The sequence below is a fragment of the Miniopterus natalensis genome, chromosome 1 (genome assembly GCF_054644295.1).
Source record: "Miniopterus natalensis isolate mMinNat1 chromosome 1, mMinNat1.hap1, whole genome shotgun sequence".
Taxonomy (NCBI): Eukaryota; Metazoa; Chordata; class Mammalia; order Chiroptera; family Miniopteridae; genus Miniopterus; species Miniopterus natalensis.
This window is the reverse complement of record NC_142081.1, coordinates 70,117,962-70,129,219: the sequence shown is the minus strand read 5'-3', so window position 1 is coordinate 70,129,219 and position 11,258 is coordinate 70,117,962. Positions and strand designations below refer to the sequence as shown.

Sequence of the window (11,258 nt, the reverse complement as noted above, 5' to 3'; positions counted from 1 at the left end):
ACATGCTGTTTTCTCTGCCTGAATTCTCTTTCTTTGCTTCTTTTTTGCCTACTTAACTACTTCAATTTTAACCTGCAGGTCTCAGCCTGATTATTATATCTTCAAGAAAGTCCTCCTTTCCTTTGCCCACTATTTCCACTATATGCTTTTAATAACATGTACCTTTTGATTGTAAAACCTATCACCGATGCAATTTTGTATTATGTGTGTTCTAAATAGATGATTCTTTATTTCTTTAGAGACAAGATAATGTAATGAACTACTTTTCTTCCATCCCTGGTAAGTAACCCGAATAGTGATAGGTTGTAACTGTCATTTGCTTATGGGCTCCTCCTTCTGAGCTAGGCATTGGGTGACAGAAATTAAAGAGACTTAAGAATTATTCCCTGCACTCCAGGAACTAACACTCTGATTGGAAAGACATTGTTAAGACATATTAAACTATCACAGAACAACGAAGTCCAGGATGAAACCAAATCCTTTTGCAAGACTAAAGCTTATTTGGCTTCACTTCTTCCAAGGAATGATTTCTCATTTTAGTCTCTTACCTATATGTTGGTCTATGGAAGCTGAAACACCTTAGGGTAAAGTAATATAATTAGAGAAGCAGAAAGAAGCTTTGAGAAAGTGAAAGACCAAAAAAAAAAAAATGAAAGGGAAGAAATGGGAATTGCAGTTTGCCATAAGTCTCAAAAATGTTCCATCTTGCTGCTTTTAAGATTCTCTCTTCTTTAACATTTGCCATTTTAATTTTGATGTGTCTTGATGTGGGGCTCTTTGGCTTTATCTTGTTTGAGACTCTCTCCACTTCCTGGACTTGTATGTCTTTTTCCTTAACCGTGTTAGGGAAGTTTTCAGTCATCATTTCTTCATATAGGTTCTTGATTTCTTGCTCTCTCTTCTCCTTCTGGTACCCCTATCATGCGAATATTGTTATGCTTCATCTTGTTCTAAAGTTCTCTTAAACTATCCGTACTTAAAAATTTTTTTTTTTCTTTTTGCTGCTCTGATTGGGTATTTTCTCCTACCTTGTCTTCCAAATCACTGGTTTCAATTATCTGCTTCATTCAACCTACCGTTTATTCCTTCTAGTGCATTCTTCATTGCAGATTTTGTATACTTTATTTCTGACTAGTTCTTTTCTGTGCTAGAAAAGAACTTTTTATGCTTACCTTTTTTTATGCTTACTATCTTCTTGTCAAGGTTCTCACTGATTTAATCCATTCTTCTAAGTTCCTTGATCATCCTTATATCCATTGTGTTGAACTTTGTATCTGGTAGATTGCTTGTCTCCATTTCCGTTAGTTCTTTTTCTGAGGATTTCTCCTGTCCTTTTACTTGGGGCATGTTTCTTCGTTCCCCATTTTGGCTTCCTCTCTGGATTTGTTTCTGTGTATTAGGTCCCAGTCTTTGAAGGGTGGCCTTATGTTGTAAGGTGGCCTTGTGAGACTCAGTGGCGCAGTCTCCCTGATCACCTGGGTTAGGTGCTCCAGGAATGCCCATTGTGGGAGTTATGTGAACCTTCCTGTTGTAGTTGAATCTTCATTGCTGTTGACCCATTCATGGGTGGGGTGGCTGACTATGAGGTTAATCCTGACCACAGAGCTGCTGTGCAGGGGCTGACCCCATGAAGCGGAATTTGCCCCAGCAGAAGTTGGTGCCTGACAAGATCTCCTTTTGGGTGTGCCTCTTGCGAAGCTAATTGGGTCATGCTCTGATGCGGTCTGAAGCCCACAGCTGGGTGTATTGATTCTGGGGCGTCTTGGGAGGGACTTCACTGCAGGTCAATGCCAAATGCTGCCTTTGACCAGCCCTCAGCTACCTGTTAGGACCTACAAAGTGATTCACAGTTTATGGCTGCCTCTGCTGGGCCTGGGTGCATGTGGGAGGGAACAAGCTACATATCAAGGTCCTGCAGCCCAGAGCAGATCAGTGAAAGGTCCAAGGCACCCTGAGGTCTGCCTTTACCTGATGGCTGCCTGTTAGGTTCAGTTACTGAAAGAGCCTCTGGCAGTAGGCAAGTTTACATGGGGTAGGTTCTAAGTGAGTCAGCAAATAGGAGCGAGTGGTGTTCACCACGTGACAGAGATTCAAACTCTGCACCAACAGTGGGTCTAAAGCCACTCAGCAAAAGTCTCAGGGTACATCAAGGCCAACTACCACCCGCCTGGGGCCTGCAGACCTTTGCGATGGATCAGGGTCTCAGGGAGTCATCAGGGTGAGGCCAGTAGAGTTTATGAGGCTAAAACAAATTAATATTTGGTCATGTGGAGGAAAAGCTCTGTACAGTAGCACCAGTAGAAGCATGGGTGGGGTGGGGCTGGACCTCCTTAAGAGGCTTCCAAGAAAACTGCAGGACCAGGCTGGCCACATTGAGCAGACTCTTCCTCAGGGCAGGTGCTTGGCAAGGCAGGGGTAAAGGGAGTCAGGAGGGTGGTACTTGTGCATCCCCTCCAGGTGATTCAGCATTGAGGAGGATTCTCAACCCAGGAAAGATGGCATCTGTGGCTGGTGTGCGAGAGGGACTCAGCACAAAGGCACTGGAATCTGATCCTCTAGCCCTCTCCTTGAAGCCACACAACCCTGTCTCTCCCTGTGTGACTCCAGTCTGCTCTGAGCTGCCATCCCTCTGCTGGAGCCCAGGGTAAGTGATCACAAAAGAGATTTTGTATGCTGACCCTTTAAGAGATTTTGTATGCTGACCCTGGGTTTCTAGCAGACTCTTGTCTCTCCCTGGCAGATGGAATCCCAGATGATTTTCAGTCAGATGCTTTGTAGTCTTCTTCTAGGCACTGGTGCTCTGAGATGGGGAGCCCAGCATGGGGTTGAGACCCTCTCACTCCTCAGAGGGAATCTCTACAGCTGAGATATCCCTTCCAATTCTCAACCACTGTATATGGGTTGGGGACCAGCCCTTTTCATGTCTCTACCCTTCCTACCAGTCTCGATGTGCTTCTTCTGTAAATCCTTGGTTATAAGACTTCTGTTCAGCTAATGTTCAATTGGTTATTCAGGTTGATTGTTTTATATTTTAGATGTAATTCCAATTTGGTCCTGGGAAGAGATGAGTGTAATTTCCACCTACTCTGTTGCCATCTTGGATCTCTCGTTCTGGATGCTGGAGGTCCAAGATCAGGGTGCCAGCATGGTCAGGTTCTAGAGAAGGCCCTCTTCTTCCAGGGTTCTAGGTACTTTCGCTGTAGACATCTTTGCTATAAAGCCATATCTTCCTTTTATTTTCCAGAATAGTAATTTAAAAATCTGTAACTTGGCACCTAGATGAATGATAAGGTATTTTTCAGTTCTATGATTTCATGATTAGACTTTAAGGGGGAAAAAACAGTTATGCTTGCTTTCATGTGCATAGGGTTTTCGTTAACTATATGCAAGAAATTGGCAACAATAGTAGTTCTTGGAGAGGGAAACTTACTTTTTCCTTGTACTAAGCTTTTCTGCACTGAGCTTTTTAATATCATGTACTATTTACTACTAGTACAAATAATTGTGAAAACAAATACATTTTAAAATTTAAGTAGACAAACCTTTTAGTTGTTAATGCAGAGCCCTCCCTTTATAAATGTTTGTATCCTGTTCTTCTTGCTCTTCTCTACAACCTTATCATTAGTGGTTTTTAAAAATAATAATTCTTAGGAACTGTGGGAGGTGAAACAGAGATACAGAGTGTTTTGATGATGGAAATTAATATTTATTCTGCAAATATTTTTAACTACCTGTGATAAGTCCTGGGCTGAGTACTTCCTCCTTTCCATAACTTCTAGAAGGCTTCTTGTGTAAACAGCCAAGCATTTTTTTTTCTTTGAGAGTTCTGCATGCTTAAAATATTTCCCATAGGTAAGTAGTAGTCTGTTCTCCATTAATTCTGCAATGAGCTCACCTGCAAGGAGAATCACCCAGGGTATTGAGGTAAGTCCCAGGTGTCTGGTTGAGGCAGAGACTACATTGATGACCTACCTGTGGGTTAGAGGGCAGTTGTACTGGTTTGGGGGAGTTGTAATCTTGGACTAGATCTGCAATATTGAGAAAATAGAAGATAAAGAGGAAGATTTAAATAAATGAAGGTGGTAGGAAGGGAGATGGCAATAGAAACTGATACAGGGACATTTTAACTCACAAAATTGTTGTATTACCCAAAAGCTGATTCCAAAGATTTGCAAACAGAATCCTAAACACACTAAGATAATGGGGTATTACCACCTAACACCCTACAGAGCACAAGGTAGGATGAGGTAGGCCACAAAACTTAAGGGAACATCAGAGAAGTCAGTAATCAAGAAAAATATCCTAATAAAACATTTAAAAATTAATGCAATAATGTATGATGAAAAATATCAACATTTAAAGTAAAGACAGGGTTAGTATATCTGGTTTTTCCTTTATTTTCAGTCTCCAAAAGGCTTTGGCAGGGCACTGCCTTAGTGATCCTGCAGAATCTTCCTACTCTGGTACGTTTTTATTTTTATTTAATTATTTTTAAAAAATATATCTTTATTGATTTCAGAGAGAGGAAAGGAGAAGGAGAGAGAGAGACAGAAACATCAATGCTGAAGAGTCATTGATCGAGCCCACAACCCGGGCATGTGCCCTGACCGGGAATCGAACCCTGATCCCCTGGATTCTAGGTCGAAGCTCAACCGCTGAGCCACGCCTGGCCGGGCTCAGGTACGTTTTTATTAATGATGTTTCCCAAAAGTTAGTTCTACCAACTCCTTTTACATCAGTAACTTTTCTTGAATGCCCGGGCATTTATCTATATAGCTCTCTTCTGTCTGAAAACCCATTTCCCTTAGTAACTGGTAGTGTTTTGATGGAAATCTGAATCATCATGGATCCTTTCAGTTCCCTCCCAGACCGCAGTGGGAACTCAGCATCTCTTTGTTAAAAGAATGCAGAAATCATAGACTTCAAATTAGCTGTTTTAGGGATTGCACAAGGAAGGAACACGGTTTTGTTTGGTATAGAGTGTTGTGTGTGTTTTTTAAATTGAATATATTTTCAAGATTTTAAAATCGGAATATTTTACATGAAAAGAATCTAAATCTTTCATTTCTTGGAAAATTAGAAAACCTAGCAAAAGTAGGCCCAAATTCTTTAATAACAATGGGCAATTTAGAGCAGAGTGGCTCTGCCGTTAGAGCTCTCTCTAGTTGGCCACCTCCTACACAGTTGACTCATTTATACCGTCTGCCAGGCCCCGTGAGCCCCTGAGTCTACGACCTAGGAATCAAGGTGCAATGGCTAACACCCATCTGTTGGGTCCATTCGCTCTCTTCTGGAGAATAAATGTTTCCCGTGTTGTCCTTTCGAATACAGGCTTGCACAGAGGCTCGCCTCGCTAGCGGACAAACTTCCCACAACCCATGAAACTTGCACGGCCCTCCGCACAATGTTTCTCCCCGGCCCTTCGCTCCAGGGTCCCCTCCCCTGCACAGGGCCTTCCCTCGGTCCCCCACTACCTGCGCTCTGGAGCCTGGGGTCCCGACCCCAGCCCCAGCTCTCTGCCCGGGCCGAGGAGCTGGGTCTCGCCCACGGCGCCACTGGGCATGCTCAGAGGCGGCCGGGCAGGTTCGCATCGCAGGCGCTCGCACTCGGCGGCCGGCGGGCGCGCGGCTGCAGCTAGAGCTCCAGCTCCCGGAGTTGGAGTTGCCGGGAGTTTCTCTCCCGCCCCCTCCCCCCTCCCTCTATCGCGCGGGGCAGCGGGAGCCGGCGCGGGAGCCGCGAGCGGCGGGCAGCCAGCACCCAACCCGGCCGAGCCCCGTCCAGAGCCCGGACCCCGGAACCCCGCGCGGGGCAGCCCCCGCGGAGGAGCCTCTCTGGCTGGGACGCGTGCGGCGCGCTGACACTGCCCGGGCGCGAGCCGGGCTGCACGGTAGGGCCGGGGCGTGGGGAGCGGGAGGGGGAGGCAGAAGCCAGCCAGGGGGGTTGCGGCTGCAGCAGCCGCAGCGATTGGGGCTCTTGTCCGATGCGGGAGGCCAGGGCAGGGACCCCGCTCCGGGGCCGTAGGAGTAGGCAGGCGCCCAGATAGATGCTTTCAAGTTGGCGGGCGGCGGGATAGGGGGCTGCGCGCCCCGGCTCAGCTGCTTAGTGCGCGCCGGGAGCGATTCTGGTCCCTGGTTGCCCCCAAACCTGGTACCCGGCGTGCGGGAGGGTTGGGCGAGCCGCGGAGCGGAGCATTTCCTCCGAGAAAGTTGAGGATGGAGCCCTATTTTCTCCCCGTGCCCGCGGTACGATGGCCCCGAGAGTGCCGCCCGAATCCCCCCGTGTGGAGGAGCAGAGGGGGTCGCTGCGCCCCGGGCTGAGCTCCTCCACCCCCGGCTGAAATCCACGCAACACCCAGATCTTCGCTTCCCTGGCGTCGTCTAGGAAAATCACTTTTGCCAAAACTGAGGTAGGCTCTCCTGACGGGCACGGCTCCCTGCCTCTAGGGAGCTCATTAGGGCGATGCCCCTTCCCCAACCTCCGACCTGGCCGCGGGCGCCGGTTCCGTTAGCCCCTGTGGCGGTGCGCGCCCAGCGGAGCCTCGCACCCGGCAGGGCAGCGTGGCTGGGGTAGGTGGCCAGCCCGGTTTTCCCTCCAGACTTTTATTAATTTTACAAAACCTTACCACCACCCCCTCCCCTCAATCCGCCCTTCATCTTCGCAGAGACAAGACCTGGAAGTAGAGGTGGAGAGTTAGGGTGGACATACTGTTCCTTAGGAGAGCGCCTGGGTGGTGTCCGCCTTGGGCTCCGGCCCCAGGACTTAGCGAATCCTCTGGCCTTTCCATTGTCCTCCTCAGGGGCTGGGTGGGAAGCAATAGGGCCTGTGGGTCCGCAGGAACGTCCACCTCATCCCCCTGGTCTCCTGAGATCGTGTTCCGTGTGATTCCAGGGCCCTGGAAGTGGCATTGTGTGGGTTGCGAGGGTGTGGAGGATGCTGATGGTTTCTCTTGGCTCCACTTTTTTCACTTCTTGTTTTGAGTTTTGGGGTTTTGGCTGCACGTGAGTCAGAGCTGTGCTGTCATAACCCGAGGGGGTGGGGGGTGTAGGCACTTCAGCCAGGCAGGGAGCTGCTGCTCGCCAGCCTCTGAGGCTGCTAGTGGGAATTGGTCCAGAAATGATTATGCAGGCTAGAAATATGCCTCTCTTTTTTTCTTTTTTGGCTGAACACCTTGGCTGTTGAGTTTGTGTGTTAAGTTCTTAAAGGGGCACCCACACAATGCTCAAGTACCATGTGTTAGGGGCGCACCATTTGTGTTGCATATTTTTCTGTGTGCTTTTTCCTAAGGGTAATGTGCTTTGGGGCACATTTTCAGATGTGGGAGTCACCTGGTGTGGGTACACAGGTTCTAGAGCCAGATAGACCTGAGGTCAAGTTGTAGCTTTACAGGGGATGACTGTGCTGATGGACAAATTGTTGGCCACTCTCCACTTCAGTTTTCTCTTCTGTCAAATGGGGATAATAGTGACCTCATCTCCTTTCATTTGAGAGTTGTTGTGAGACTTGGGTGAGATAATGGAAATGAAAAATGCTAAGAAAACTTTAAAGCACTATTCATATCTTACTGTGCCCTTTAGTTGTTTGTTTGTTTTTTAAATTAACCAATCTTTTAATTATAACAAGACATCTAAGTCTTCTCCCCTCTACCCACTCCTTACCAATAAATTTAGTTGCTAGGGTCTTTGGAGTAGCTATTTATCTTCTTTTTTCTCTTCCCTTAAATCTATCTCTTTAGATGCCCCAGTCCTCATATTTGTCAGAGGGAAGCATGGTGTAGATTAGGAGACAGTGTGGGATTGCCTTATCAATGTTCAGAGTTCTCGGCCCTGGTTTCAGTTCCAAGGTTGATGAACAAGTCAGTAGACCCTGGGCTGGAGCTCTGGCCTGACCTCTAACAGTGACCTTGAACTAGGGCTTGAGTCCTTGTTGGGGAAATTAGTCTGTGAGGTCAAGCGTCAGTGCTGAGCAGAGGCGAGAACAGGTGAGATTGTCTCTGACAGACACACTTAGTAAGGGTTTCATCAGGCTCCTGCCCCGCCACCCGCTGCGTCTTCCCCCATTCCTAGGGCAGTGGTTCTCAAACATGAGCATCAGAGTCACCTGGACTACACCTACAGACTCACTGACTTATGGGATGAGAGAGAGTAAGAGAATAAGGCTTGTTCTGAAATTCTATTATTTTAATATCTCATCTATAGAGACAGTGTTTAAGAACTTGCCTAAAGCATTTATATTTCTAATACCTGTGCTGCTTACCAGTGTCCAGTTTTAATAATTCTGATTGCTCTTCAAATGAATTCATTTTACACACACAAAAAAAGATAGGATCTCCCCTCCTTTTTGTACCGTAAAGTATTTAGTTGTTGATTTCTAGGTCACTCCTGGGTAGACTGAGATTGATGATCGTGATGTTGATAAATCCAATAACTACCTCATTTCCTTTTTTTGGGAATCTCAGACATTTGTAGAGAGGAGTTTGCATAAAGTTCTGGCAGCTAGAACCTTAAGATTGGAGAACTTATGAGCATGTTTAAAAAGAATTCCAGTGTGCTGTCTTCTCTGAATGGGCAGCTTACCCAGGCCTTGGGGGAGGTGACGTGCACCCCATGACAGATGTCCCCTGGTGGTCAGATCTGGAGAAAGCCTTCCATTCCTTCTGGAGGATGGTGGTATTGGCAGTAACTGAGATGCTGTCACTCTCCAAGGGGGAGGAAGGCGGACTTTCAGGGACAACTGTACAGCATCAGTGCTACTCCCTTTATTTAGCTTATAATCCAGCACTTTTGTGCCCATTCTTAAACTCTTCTCCTTGTCCCTTAAGCTAATATTCAGGGCTGAATATGACTATGACTTACTGTAGCCTAGATTGTGACATTGAATTTTAGCTGCTTTGTATCAGAGAGGCTTCCAGATCCTCACTGAGTCAGGAGGGTTCCGAGATGACATCCTAAGGCAGGTATAGGTGTATGTAGTGCCCAGGCGGACTAGGTGTAAGAGGAGGTCAGCACTTAAACTAGCCTCGCGTTGCTGTGCCAGATGGAGTCCCAGCTGACCATCATGCTTTATCTCAGCTTTGCATTTGTGCTTTGTTTTAGTTTTAAAATGATTAGCACTTGGGAAACCTATCAGTAAATCAGAAACCTATTCAAAAACTCAAGTGTAGCACTTAGTGTTTCAGTAGATAAAACTGCTGTGGTCCATGCCTGTCTTCCTGCCTGTAATCAGAGCTCAGTGAAGAAACAACCTTCGGGCTGTAATTCTTAAGCCTTACTAGCTAATTTAAACGGTTTTGGTACTTAACATGAGTAGGGAAGTTTCTGTTTGAAAATTCTTTCTCATAACTTGATGTTTATATTTTGAGTGTTACCCCTACGTTCCACCACTAGGATTTTTTCCAGTGTGGGGGAAGCTTCTTTCCTTATCACTGTTTTTCACTGTTCTCAGCACATGACCACATGATATCTTTGCTCCTGTGGATAAGTCTGTTGTGAGACAGTCATTATGATACTTTCTCTTTGGTCATCAGGGCTGTTGTCATGGGGTCATAGAGAGTCACTGGTCATAGAGAGTCACGGCCTATTCCTGGACCACTGCTCTCCTCAGCCTTCCTAGAGGTTTTTAAACTAAAACTCGGGTTGTACTGCATGTTCAATTCTGATATACATTTTTCTCACACTTCATCATTTTCCAACTTCAGAAATCCAGATGGCTCTTAAAATTATGAACACACTTAATGTATGGTTTCTTTTTTCTTTTTTCTGTAACCTGGCATTTTAATAGACTGAATTCCAATTGATGGCATCCTAAAAGAAAGCAAATTTGGTTCCTTACCCCAGTAGAAAATATGGTTTCTTTCCAGCTGATAGAATTGAGTAGCGATTGAATTAGCTCAGCAGTTCCCAGGGTATGCTGGAAGAATGATGTTGGGGCGGATGTTAATAGGTGTGCTCTTGTAAAGGGCAAATCAATTTGGAAGCACTGCCTATTATTTTTCCTTCTCGTAGAGATTCTCCACATGTGCACCATCTTATCAAACACTCTGAGAAGTACTGCAGTTAACAGTATCAGCAACAAAAAAATTTGGTTGTATTTATTTAAACGTTTCCCAGAGCACAGAACATTTTGAAGATTTGTGAGTATCTTCTAGGACTCTATTACTGAATTGGCACATTCCAGCAATTCTAGTAAGTTGTTTAATACCATCTGTGGATGTGGAGGTTTCCCCTCATATGTCCTTAAAGTAAAGGGCATTCATTAAATATGGATATTAATTGATTAATGAACTCTCCAAGCGCTTACTGTTTGTTTGGTTTTTCAGAGTAGAGAGAAAACATTTTAAGTTGTGGTGGCTAAGAAAGTCTCCATGGAGGAGCTAGACTAAGAAAATGTAAATGATGTATGACACTTTTGTAGAGGAAAAGGGGTCCTTTAGTTTGGTGGCATAATGTAGTAGGAATATGAAGACTTATACTTGTGCCTGCATATAAGTTAATTTCAGAAAAGGACCATGCTTAGCACAGAGTGAGACCAAGTAAATCTGTGGTGGTCTAAAAACCTATTGTTAAGGTCTTTCTTGATTCTGTAAATTCACTGGAGGAGTCATGAGTTCCACAGGAGAGCTAGTTGTGGATAAACAGGAGGGGAGGCACAACACTCAGGTTGAAAACTAGGAGGGATGCATGAGAAAGAAAGGGAGGAAAAACGTGTTCCTAGTCCTTTAGGGGATAGCAGTTCCAGGTACAGAGAAATTCATTAGAATGTAGGTCCAGTTGAGAATATTGGACATTTGGGGAAAGAGTGTTTTGTTTTTAATGTTTTTTTTTCTTTGAGAGAGAGAGAGAAAGAGAAACATCGATGTGAGAAACATCAATTGGCTGCTTTCTGCATGCCCCCCACTGGGGATAGAGCCTGAAACAAGGGCATGTACCCTGGCCAGGAATCAAACAGGCCAAGGTAGGAAAACAGTGTTCTTGGAAGACCCCCTCATGAAGAGGGGTCTTAACTGGAATTTCAAAAAACAACAAGAAAAAAGAACTTTTACAACTCAACAATAAACAAAAAAATAACCCAATTTAAAAATGGGCTTAGGATTTAAATAGACATTGTTTCAAAGAAGATACACAAATGGCCAATAAATGCATGAAAAGATGCTCAATATCGTTAGTCATTAGGGAAATACATCAAAACTACAAGGTAATACCCACCAGGATGGCTGTAATAAAAAAGATATAATAACAACTGTCGGTGAGGATATGAAGAAA

At 45.3% G+C, this 11,258-nt stretch overlaps 1 protein-coding gene across 1 annotated transcript in view; it reads left to right on the top strand.

Annotated features, from left to right (window-relative positions):
* Window positions 1–5,806: 5,806 nt before the first annotated feature.
* The window catches only part of STXBP6 (syntaxin binding protein 6), a 229,932-nt gene continuing 224,480 nt past the window's right edge, over window positions 5,807–11,258 (top strand). Inside the window, exon 1 of the mRNA XM_087823225.1 lies at window positions 5,807–5,887. The gene's annotated coding sequence lies outside the window, so the exon portion shown is untranslated. The remainder of the gene's footprint in view (window positions 5,888–11,258) is intronic.